At 48.0% G+C, this 11158-nt stretch overlaps 1 pseudogene across 1 annotated transcript in view; it reads right to left on the reverse strand.

Annotated features, from left to right (window-relative positions):
- Window positions 1-3926: 3926 nt before the first annotated feature.
- The window catches only part of LOC311121529 (mitochondrial disaggregase-like), a 30600-nt pseudogene continuing 23368 nt past the window's right edge, over window positions 3927-11158 (reverse strand). The window contains exons 6-8 of the transcript in view: window positions 10836-10964; window positions 6695-6792; window positions 3927-4041 (exon numbers count right to left, since the gene is read on the reverse strand). The product of the transcript in view is annotated as a mitochondrial disaggregase-like (transcript). The remainder of the gene's footprint in view (window positions 4042-6694; window positions 6793-10835; window positions 10965-11158) is intronic.

The following is an 11158-nucleotide window of genomic DNA, read 5'->3' on the forward strand; positions in this document are numbered from 1 at the left end:
CTTCTCTCTCTCTCTGTCTCTCATCTCCTTCTCTCTCTCATCTCCTTCTGTCTCTCTCTCTCATCTCCTTCTGTCTCTCTCTCATCTCCTTCTGTCCCTCCTGTCTCTGTCTGTCTCTCATCTCCTTCTGTCTTTCTGTCTCTCATCTCCTTCTCTCTCTCATTGCCTTCTGTCTCTCTGTGTCTCTCATCTCCTTCTATCTCTCTCTGTCTCTCATCTCCTTCTGTCTCTCTGTGTCTCTCATCTCCTCCTGTCTCTCAGTGTCTCTCATCTGCTTCTGTCTCTCTCTCTGTGTCTCTCATCTCCTTCTCTCTCTCTCTCTCTCCTCTCCTTCTCTCCCTCCTGTCTCTGTCTGTCTCTCACCTCCTTCTGTCTCTCTGTGTCTCTCATCTCCTTCTCTCTCTCTCTGTGTCTCTCATCTCCTTCTCTCCTTCTCTCTCTCTCTGTGTCTCATCTCCTATCTCTCTCTGTATCTCTCATCTCCTTCTGTCTCTCTCTCTGTCTCCCATCTCCTTCTCTCTCTCTCTCTCTCTCTCTCTGTTTCTCATCTCCTTCTGTCCCTCCTGTCTCTGTCTGTCTCTCATCTCCTTCTGTCTCTCTGTCTCTCATCTCCTTGTGTCTCTCTGTGTCTCTCATCTCCTTCTGTCTCGCTGTGTGTCTCATCTCCTTCTGTCTCTCTCTGTCTCTCATCTCCTTCTCTCTCTCTCTGTCTCTCATCTCCTTCTCTCTCTCTCTGTCTCTCATCTCCTTCTGTCTCTCTGTGTCTCTCATCTCATTCTCTCTCTCTCTCTGTCTCTCATCTCCTTCTCTCACTCTCTGTATCAGTCATCTCCTTCTGTGTCTCTCATCTCCTTCTGTCCCTCCTGTCTCTGTCTGTCTCATCTACTTCTGTCTCTCTGTCTCTCATCTCCTTCTCTCTCTCTCTTTGTCACTCATCTTCTTCTCTGTCTCTGTGTCTCTCATCCTTCTCTCTCTGTGTGTGCCTCATCTCCTCTCTCTTTATCTCCTCCCTCTCATATATTTCTCTCTCTTCCTTTCTGTCACTCTCTCATATCCCTCCAGGCCATTGGGTGCTTGTAAAAAGCATTAGCTTGAGTTGTCATTGTGTATGTGTGTGTATTTGTATGTGTGTGTATGTGTGTGTGTGTGTGTGTATGTGTGTGTGTGTGCCCTTTGTGTTGTTGCTGATCATCACCATCATCCCTCAGTCTGCTAGCTGATATTTTCCCTATGTGGATCGTCTGTGTGATCATCTGTGTTTGTGTGTGTTGTGCGTGTGTGTGCGATCGCGTGTGTGTGATCGTGTGTGTGATATATTCACTGTATTACTTCACAGGGATCAATAAGCTCTTCCTTTATCGCCGTGGTGATGTGTCTCAGATTGCTTTCAGGACAATTTGCCATGGCAACAACCACCATTCATCACATCAGCCACAGAGAGACCTCGGCTACTGCCCTGCCTGGACTACAGCTCCCAGCATGCAATCTGCTCTGCTTTCTGCCACTGACTACACATCCCAGCATTCCCACTGATAATGGTAGTGTTCTAGGTTGTTGTACTTGCAGTCACACAGCCAGTGCACACTGCTGCTGCTGCTAGTGACATGGCATGACAAGGCAAACACAGCCACATAGTGGAACACCACATCACCAAACATTCTAAACAGTACACATTCACATAGTGGAACACCACATCACCAAACATTCTAAACAGTACACAGCCACATAGTGGAACACCACATCACCAAACATTCTAAACAGTACACATTCACATAGTGGAACACCACATCACCAAACATTCTAAACAGTCCACATTCACATACTGGAACACCACATCACCAAACATTCTAAACAGTCCACATTCACATAGTGGAACACCACATCACCAAACATTCTAAACAGTACACATTCACATAGTGGAACACCACATCACCAAACATTCTAAACAGTACACATTCACATAGTGGAACACCACATCACCAAACATTCTAAACAGTCCACATTCACATAGTGGAACACCACATCACCAAGCATTCTAAACAGTACACATTCACATAGTGGAACACCACATCACCAAACATTCTAAACATTCCACATTCACATAGTGGAACACCACATCACCAAACATTCTAAACAGTCCACATTCACATAGTGGAACACCACATCACCAAACATTCTAAACAGTCCACATTCACATAGTGGAACACCACATCACCAAGCATTCTAAACAGTACACATTCACATAGTGGAACACCACATCACCAAACATTCTAAACAGTCCACATTCACATAGTGGAACACCACATCACCAAACATTCTAAACAGTCCACATTCACATAGTGGAACACCACATCACCAAACATTCTAAACAGTACACATTCACATAGTGGAACACCACATCACCAAACATTCTAAACAGTACACATTCACATAGTGGAACACCACATCACCAAACATTCTAAACAGTCCACATTCACATAGTGGAACACCACATCACCAAGCATTCTAAACAGTACACATTCACATAGTGGAACACCACATCACCAAACATTCTAAACAGTCCACATTCACATAGTGGAACACCACATCACCAAACATTCTAAACAGTCCACATTCACATAGTGGAACACCACATCACCAAACATTCTAAACAGTCCACATTCACATAGTGCTACATGTATATGTCTTTCCACTGTTGTGTTACAGTAGGGTTGTTATTGCCATTAGACAACTACTAGTGGTGCACGGTACCTGGTAACCGCAGACACAGAAGCCTCACTAAACACAATCTCTCTCTGTGGCCCAGCGATCGATACACAGCCTCCATGGAGCCACAATTTAATATCAGCTATTTACTGGCCTCTACCTTGTTGTAATCTAAGTCATCTCTCCTCCTCCTCTCTCTCCATCTCTACTCCATGTGTCCTCCTCCTCTCTCTCTCCATCTCTCCTCCTCCTCTCTCTCCATCTCTCCTCCTCCTCTCTCTCTCATCTCTCCTCCTCCTCTCTCTCTCCATCTCTCCTCCTCCTCCTCTCTCTCCATCTCTCCTCCTCTCTCTCTCCATCTCTCCTCCTCCTCCTCCTCTCTCCATCTCTCCTCCTCTCTCTCTCCAGCTCTCCTCCTCCTCTCTCTCCATCTCTCCTCCTCCTCCTCTCTCTCCATCTCTCCTCCTCTTCTCTCTCCATCTCTCCATCTCTCTTACCAACTGTCCTCTAATCTCTCCATCTCTTACTCACTTCCCTCCATCTTAATTTCGCCTCCATCTTAATTTCTCCTCCATCTCTCTCTCAGACAGAATAAAGACACCTTCCCAGATAGCATCACTTCCTAGTTCATATCCTCCAGGAGGGCATTGACACAGGAAAGAACAGGAGGAGGAGAGGAGGAGAGGTAGAGATGAAGGGAGGGAAGGAGTCATTGAAGGATGGAGGGAAAGAGAAAATGAACAGAAAGGCGGAGAGAGGAGGAGGGCGGGAATTGGAGATGGAGAGAAAGATGGAGAGACGGAAGCGGGGAGGGAGAGATTGAGAGAGGTCTGGAGTATGTCTCTCTGTAATCGTGTTAGCTGGCAGCTCGAGGCCTGGCCTCTCCAGCTGTTCAACACACACGCATGCACGCATGCACACACACATGCTCACGCACACACCACCTGTGTCTGCCTGATGGACAGCTCATTCATCACAATTAACCAATTACAGCCTCTGCCTGCCTGACTGAGCCCGCCCCCCACCAGCGAGAGAAAGAGAGAGAGGGGGAGAGAGAAAGAGAGAGAGGGGGAGAGAGAAAGAGAGAGAGGATTAGAAATAGAGGTGGCCTGTAGGGGAAGCAAATGTTCTTTAAAGGAGAAAGGATTGGGGTGTGTGTATACCTTGTGTGTGTGTGTGTGTGTGTGTGAGAGAGTGAGAGTGTGTGTGTGTGTGTGTACCTGAAGCCACAGTGTTGATGGCCCCCTCCTGGCTGGTGATGTGCTCCATCAGTCGTTTCTCCAGAGGGAAACGTCTCCTCTCCTCTGCCTCTCTCTTCGCTTGAGTTTCCTGGAACTGCACGCACCCACCCACCCACACAGGGAGGCAGGGGGAGAGGAGAAGATGGGGGGAAGGAGGAAAAGAGGGAAAGGTCAGTGGATGGATTCGATGTTGTGAATCATCAGAACAGCCCCCGACAGAGAGAGCGAGAGAGATAGAAGCGGTCACCTCTGTTCCCCTCCATCCCCTGTGACAGGGTTAAAGAGAGGAGAGAACAGGAGGGAGAAAGAGAGAGTGAGGAAAGAGCGAGAGAAGAAGAAAGGAAATGTAGAGAAATTGATGAAATAAACTCAAATCATCTCTCTGGTTCCCCTCAAGTCACCATTAGCAGCCGTGTGTGTGTGTCTGTGTGGGTCTGTGTGGGTCTGTGTGTGTCTGTGTGGGTCTGTGTGGCTACCTGACTAGCTCGACAATAAGTTTCCCCCATCCCTCCCGCTAATTGGACAACTTCTGCAAATGTTTTGTTGTCTGAGTGAGGGAAATGCTGTAAATTAAGATGACTCTATGTATTTTGAAAGATGAGACGTTGAGGATTATAATAAATACCCCTTTGATGTCATGCAAGCAAGCCAAACATCCGTGAGTCCAAATGTGCACTTCACATTTCCATATCATAAAACGGATGTCATGTACAGTGTCAACGTTTATGATGACTATGTTTGATGTACAGTTAGCCTACAAGATGACATGGTGTCATCCCCTGGGTTGTTCTGAACAGAATCAGCCTGTTTGTTTATTATGAAGAAAATTCACCAGGGCAAACGCACCTGAATGCACTCATGACTCCTTTCTATGTGAACCAAAATTACAATCCATTTTGCCTAACTCTGTAAGATCGTATTCTATAACTTAGCTAGTCATGTTGGCAATAGAACAAGCTTTCAAATCATGCCCACCTGACCCAGATTGTGATTTATAATGGACCGTTTTGGGGTTGCGTAAACAATAACAGTAATTGTGTGATGGTGGGGATGCAGGCCTGTGCTTGCTCTAGTCCCTCAACGGCACAGCTAGGAGAGCTAAAAAATATTACCTTATAGTTGAAGACTCTTCTTTGAGTCATAAAAGTGCATTGAAATTACTTAGGAACTGTGCACACTTTGGAGAGGTGCATGGCCACTTGGAGACACCAGTTAGTCCTCTCACTCAAACCCTTGTCATTGCCATTGTCTGATGTTGCACCTACCCCACATTTTCCAGGAATAATCTTATCATGTTACTGAATGTATGCAGAGTATTTTCAGATTTTGTTATCAACAAATGTGGCGAAAAGTACAGTAAATGTAAAATGCACATAAAATCAACAGTGTAATGTTTGGATTCAGTTTTGTGTCAGGTGAACTGTTGTGTCCTCAACTTTGGTCTAATCATTTCCCCATTATCTCCAAACTGTTCCCTTTCTATTGCTACCATGGTTACGCATATGCTTTTTATATTTCTTCTGTAAGAAACATTTCAATTTAGCTGTTTCCATATAGGCCAATTCCCCCGAGTGTAAAGGGTTAACCTTTCAGCCCTCTCTGAAGAGCCAGATATCAGTTTAACCACTAAAGACAATCCCTTTAACATATTGACACTACCTCATCCCTTTAAGACAATACCACCACGGCTCAGTGTGAAACAGAGCCATAGCCCCCTCCCCTAAGCACTTGATGTAGAGTAATAACTTAAGTATTGAATATGGTGATAGCTATCCTAGCCCTTTTGTTGGCTAGGTGGAAGTTCTCCAATGTTGCGATAAATCTCTCAAAAACATTGAGATTGATAAGAAGTGCCTAGGGTGTAGTAGCTAGGGGAAGTGCCTAGGGCGTAGGGGCTAGGGGAAGTGCCTAGGGCGTAGGGGCTAGGGGAAGTGCCTAGGGTGTAGTAGCTAGGGGAAGTGCCTAGGGCGTAGGGGCTAGGGGAAGTGCCTAGGGCGTAGGGGCTAGGGGAAGTGCCTAGGGTGTAGTAGCTAGGGGAAGTGCCTAGGGCGTAGGGGCTAGGGAAAGTGCCTGGGGCGTAGGGGCTAGGGGAAGTGCCTAGGGTGTAGTAGCTAGGGGAAGTGCCTAGGGCGTAGGGGCTAGGGGAAGTGCCTAGGGCGTAGGGGCTAGGGGAAGTGCCTAGGGTGTAGTAGCTAGGGGAAGTGCCTAGGGCGTAGGGGCTAGGGGAAGTGCCTAGGGCGTAGGGGCTAGGGGAAGTGCCTAGGGTGTAGTAGCTAGGGGAAGTGCCTAGGGCGTAGGGGCTAGGGGAAGTGCCTAGGGCGTAGGGGCTAGGGGAAGTGCCTAGGGCGTAGGGGATAGGGAAAGTGCCTGGGGGCTAAGGGGTTTGATTTGGGGTTGTGCATACCACTGCCTCGTCCTTAAACACACCAACTCTAGTTCTGCTGAACCCCTTTTAACCTCCACTAGCCTGAAACAGCCTTTACACCCCTCAGAGACAATAGCACCGCTCACTTCCCACTGGGGTGTCTATGTGTGTGTGTGTGTGTGCTTGTGTTTTTCCCCAGTGGGGTGTGTATGTGTATGTGTGAGTGTGTGTGGTGTGTGGTGGGGTGTGTATGTGTGAGTGTGAGTGTGTGTCTCCCAGTGGGGGGGTGCAGATGTTTCCTGGGTGGAAGTGCTGACTCGTGCCGAGGAGGCTGGTTGTAGCGTCCCACTCCTGCAGTGTAGTGTGTGTGTGTGTGTGTTACCTTGCCCCCCCACTCCAGCAGTAGTGTCTGTATCTCTCCCTCCTTGGCGTAGGTGCTGGCTGTGTGTCCTAAGGCATTGGTCTGCAGGGGGTTGGCACCTGCACAGAGAGAGAGAGAGGTTAGGGTTAGGGGTCAAAGGTTAGGGGTCAGACTGCAGCATTTGGACCGCCCCACAGGGGAGAAAGAGGGGTCTTATGCCACAGCAGCAGGAGGGTATATCACTCACAGTTCAACACACAGTTCAACACACAGTTCAACACACAGTTCAACTGGCCCTTCAAGGAGAAAGAGACACATGCCGGAACACACAGCAGGACGTTATTACACACACTGAAGGGCTGAGCTAACCTCAGGAGAGATGGCACGTGTTACAGTATGTGTGTGTGTGTCAGTGATTGAGAGTGTGTGTGAGTGTGTGAGTGTGTGTGAGTGTGTGTGTGTGTGTGTGTGTGTGTGTGTGTGTGTGTGTGTGTGTGTGTGTGTGTGTGTGTGTGTGTGTGAGAGTGTATGTGTATGTGTGGGTGTGTGTGTGTGTCGGTGATTGAGAGTGTGTGTGAGTGTGTGTGTGTGTGTGTGTGTGTGTGTGTGTGTGTGAGAGTGTATGTGTATGTGTGGGTGTGTGTGTGTGTCGGTGATTGAGAGTGTGTGTGAGTGTGTGTGTGAGTGTGTGTGAGAGTGTGTGTGTGTGTGTGTGTGTGTGAGAGAGAGTGTATGTGTGTGTGTGTGTGTCAGTGATTGAGAGTGTGAGTGTGTGTGTGTCAGTGATTGAGAGTGTGTGTGTGTGTGTGTGAGAGTGTGTGTGTGTGTGTGTGTGTGTGAGTGTGTCAGTGATTGAGAGTGTGAGTTTGTGTGTGTGTCAGTGATTGAGAGTGTGTGTGTGTGAGTGTGTCAGTGATTGAGAGTGTGAGTGTGTGTGTGTGTGTGTCAGTGATTGAGAGTGTGTGTGTGTGTGAGAGAGTGTGGCATTTAGGGATGCTGGTTGTGTTGACAGTAAGGGTGGTTATCTGTGCCTTATGCCCTGACCTGCACTCTAACCCAGTGTAACACAGACACACATACACACCTCCGTAGCGATGGCGCATGGTGTGTTGCGATGGTGTTTGTGTGTGTGTATGTTTACCTGTTGTGTGTGTGTGTGTGTGTGTGTGTGTGTGTGTGTGTGTGTGTGTGTGTATAATCGATGCCGTACATGGTCGTAGTGTCGGTGTGAGCGAAGACCAGCGAGATGAATCGCCACGGTGATTATAGATAAAAACCTAAGCGCCCGCCCTGCTCTCAGACCAATCGATCGCAATGATAGAAAACATAAAGGAGAAAAGCAATATAACAGTTGACACACACACACACTCTCACAGCTCCCCTTACCTGCCTCACACACACACACACTCTCACAGCTCCCCTTACCTGCCTCACACACACACACACCCTCACAGCTCCCCTCACCTGCCTCACACACACACACACACTCTCACAGCTCCCCTCACCTGCCTCACACACACCCTCACAGCCCCCCCCCCCCCCCCCCCCTCTGTTTCCAACATAATAAATAGCATCATTTAGGCCTTTAATATCAGCCCAACCCTCTGGGCCAAGGATCAACCCTAACGACCAATAACCCTCCGAGAGAAAAAGAGAGAGCGATAGAGATAGATAGAGAGAAGGGGTAAAGAGCAAGAGAGCGAGAAAGAGGGGAGAGAGAGAGAGAGGGGGGGAGAGTTACATACACGCACAGACTCACACACACAAACAAACAATAACTATATTGAAACAGATGCAATACAACTAAAGCAGTAAATTCACTTTCAAAAACCCCTTTATTAAGTACTGCTTCGTTAGTAATGGCTATTAGGAGTGTTCTCTACCCCCCTCCCCCTTCCCTCTGTTCTTCCGTTCCTCTCCCTCTCTATTTTCAGTGCAGCTGGTGGGACAGAGGCCCTGCTGGTCTTTGTGTGTGTGTGTGTGTGTGTGTGTGTGTGTGTGTGTGTGTGTGTGTGTGTGTGTGTGTGTGTGTATGTGTGTGTATGTGTATGTGTGTGTGTGTGTATGTATGTGTGTGTGTATGTGTGTGTGTGTGCCTGAGTGGCTAACCCCCCTGGTCAGGGCCTTGCTCCGCTCCATTACTCTCTGCCAGGCCTGTGGGGCCCTGTGTGGAGCCTGGGGGCTGGGTAGAGAGCTTCCCCAGGCAGGTTGAAGGCTGCTGGGTCAGGGGCCTGCTTGAGGTGGGCCTACAGACGGTGATGGATGGAGGCCTGAGACTAAGGGCCAACTGATGCTAAGATAGCAAGCCAACGCACAATGATCACACACACAGGGGAAATAAACACACACACATCTACAAATACGCAGGCACATACACACATACACACACATTCAAGTTGTCCTCACTGACAGCTGTTATTCATCATGTATGTTTTATTACAGCTCTCCTATAAGAGGGGGAGGATGGGAGGAGATGAGGAGGAAAAGAGAAAGATGGAGGAGAGCAGAAGAGAGGAGGAAAGATGGAGGAGAGGAGGAGGAGAGGAGGAAAGATGGAGGAGAGGAGGAGAGGAGGAAAGATAGAGGAGTGCAGAGGAGAGGAGGAAAGATGGAGGAGAGGAGGAGGAGAGGAGGAAAGATGGAGGATAGCAGAGGAGAGGAGGAAAGATGGAGGAGAGGAGGAAGAGAGGAGGAAAGATGGAGGAGAGCAGAGGAGAGGAGGAAAGATGGAGGAGAGCAGAAGAGAGGAGGAAAGATGGAGGAGAGCAGAGGAGAGGAAGAAAGATGGAGGAGAGCAGAGGAGAGGAGGAAAGATGGAGGAGAGCAGAGGAGAGGAAGAAAGATGGAGGAGAGCAGAGGAGAGGAGGAGAGCAGAGGAGAGAAAGAGGAGAGCAAAGGAGAGGAAGAAAGGAGAAAGGTGGAGGAGAGCAGAGGAGAGGAGGGCCCAATAGGAATGGAATTGTGAAACTGAGCTTATGGAAGAAAAGAGACAAGAAATAACCTATCCTGTCACAGTGAGTGAATGTGTGAGTGTGTGTGTGTGAGTGAGTGTGTGTGTGAGTGTGTGTGTGTGTGTGTGTGAGCAAAAGAGAGGGAGGTCACAGATGGATTCTGATTGCCTGCGATAGCGGTGCCGGTCAGGCGTGGTAAGGTCGTCTGGGTAACAATATTTAATGTGATTACATTAGAATAAATGTTTTTGTTTTGAAAAATGTATCCAGTTTTTTTTTAACATTTAAAAATGTATCAGAATCAGGAAAGAGAGGGGGGGAGATGCTATTCCATTAGGTGAGTAGAATTTGTTTAAGCACTTAGATTACTGATTCTCTCACCCTCCTCCCTCTCTCCCCCCTTTGCTGTGTCAAGTTCTTTGCTCAGTTAGAGGAAGAGCGAGAAAGATGTATGAAGAGAGATGTGTAATCCATCATAAACATAACATTATTCCTGTAACTCAATCATGACAGTGGTTGTGTGTGTGTGTGTGTGTGTGTGTGTGTGTGTGTGTGTGTGTGTGTGTGTCTTACCTAGTATTTAAGACAGTGGTCTATGATTTTGGGGTTTATTTGGACATTCTTTTTAGGGGGGACATTCTTGGGATGCATATTATTTGCAATAACTTTACACTTAGCAGTTATTATTTTTGATCCATTAATTAAGTGCAGTTTTGAGACTTCCTCATACCAAACGGCAACAATATTTTTTATTAACAATTGTTCTTCAGTTCAATCTCCTTTTAAATTAGTCATAATCTTAATCCAGACTTCACATTCAATATATATACTTAACCCCTCCCCCAACACTAACAAAATACTCATATAAATCACATCACACACACAGTCTCTCTATTTTCCTGTGGTGTTGCCCCAGGGCAGGCTCTGTGAGAGGGTCAGAGTTCAATTAGGGCTGGAGGGAGGGAGGGCTGGAAGGGCTTACTTGTTTAAGACCCACTGGTGTGTAGAGGGAGAGTAGGAGGGGAGGGATGTTCTGCCCTGGGGGGGTGTGTGTTTGGTAGAGGAGCTGAGTCAACGACAGGTGCGAGCACAGAAACACAATTAGTCACTTCAAGTCCACATCAAGGACATGATGCACACTGTGTATGTGTGTGGATGTGTGTGTGCGCGCGCGCGAGTGTCCGTGTGTGTGTATGTGTGTGTGTATGTGCGTGACTCCAGCAGCATGCGTACAGCGAGTGGGTCGTCGGCGAGCGTTGTGTAGTGCAGGGCTGTGCAACCCCGGAAACCAACTCTGCTACTTAGCCTGCTACTAAATTCATCCTCCCTCGATACCAACACTGAGAGAGAGAGAGAGAGAGAGAGAGAGAGAGAGAGAGAGAGAGAGAGAGAGAGAGAGAGAGAGAGAGAGAGAGAGAGAGGGAAGAGAGAGGGGGGAGAGAGGGGGGAGAGAGAGAGAAAGCGAGGGGAGAGAGAGGGGGGGAAGGAGAGAGGGAGAGAGAGAAAGAGGGGGGGAGAGAGAGAAAGCGAGGGG

Source organism: Coregonus lavaretus, assembly GCF_964263955.1.
Source record: "Coregonus lavaretus genome assembly, contig: HAP1_SCAFFOLD_2964, whole genome shotgun sequence".
Lineage (NCBI taxonomy): Eukaryota > Metazoa > Chordata > Actinopteri > Salmoniformes > Salmonidae > Coregonus > Coregonus lavaretus.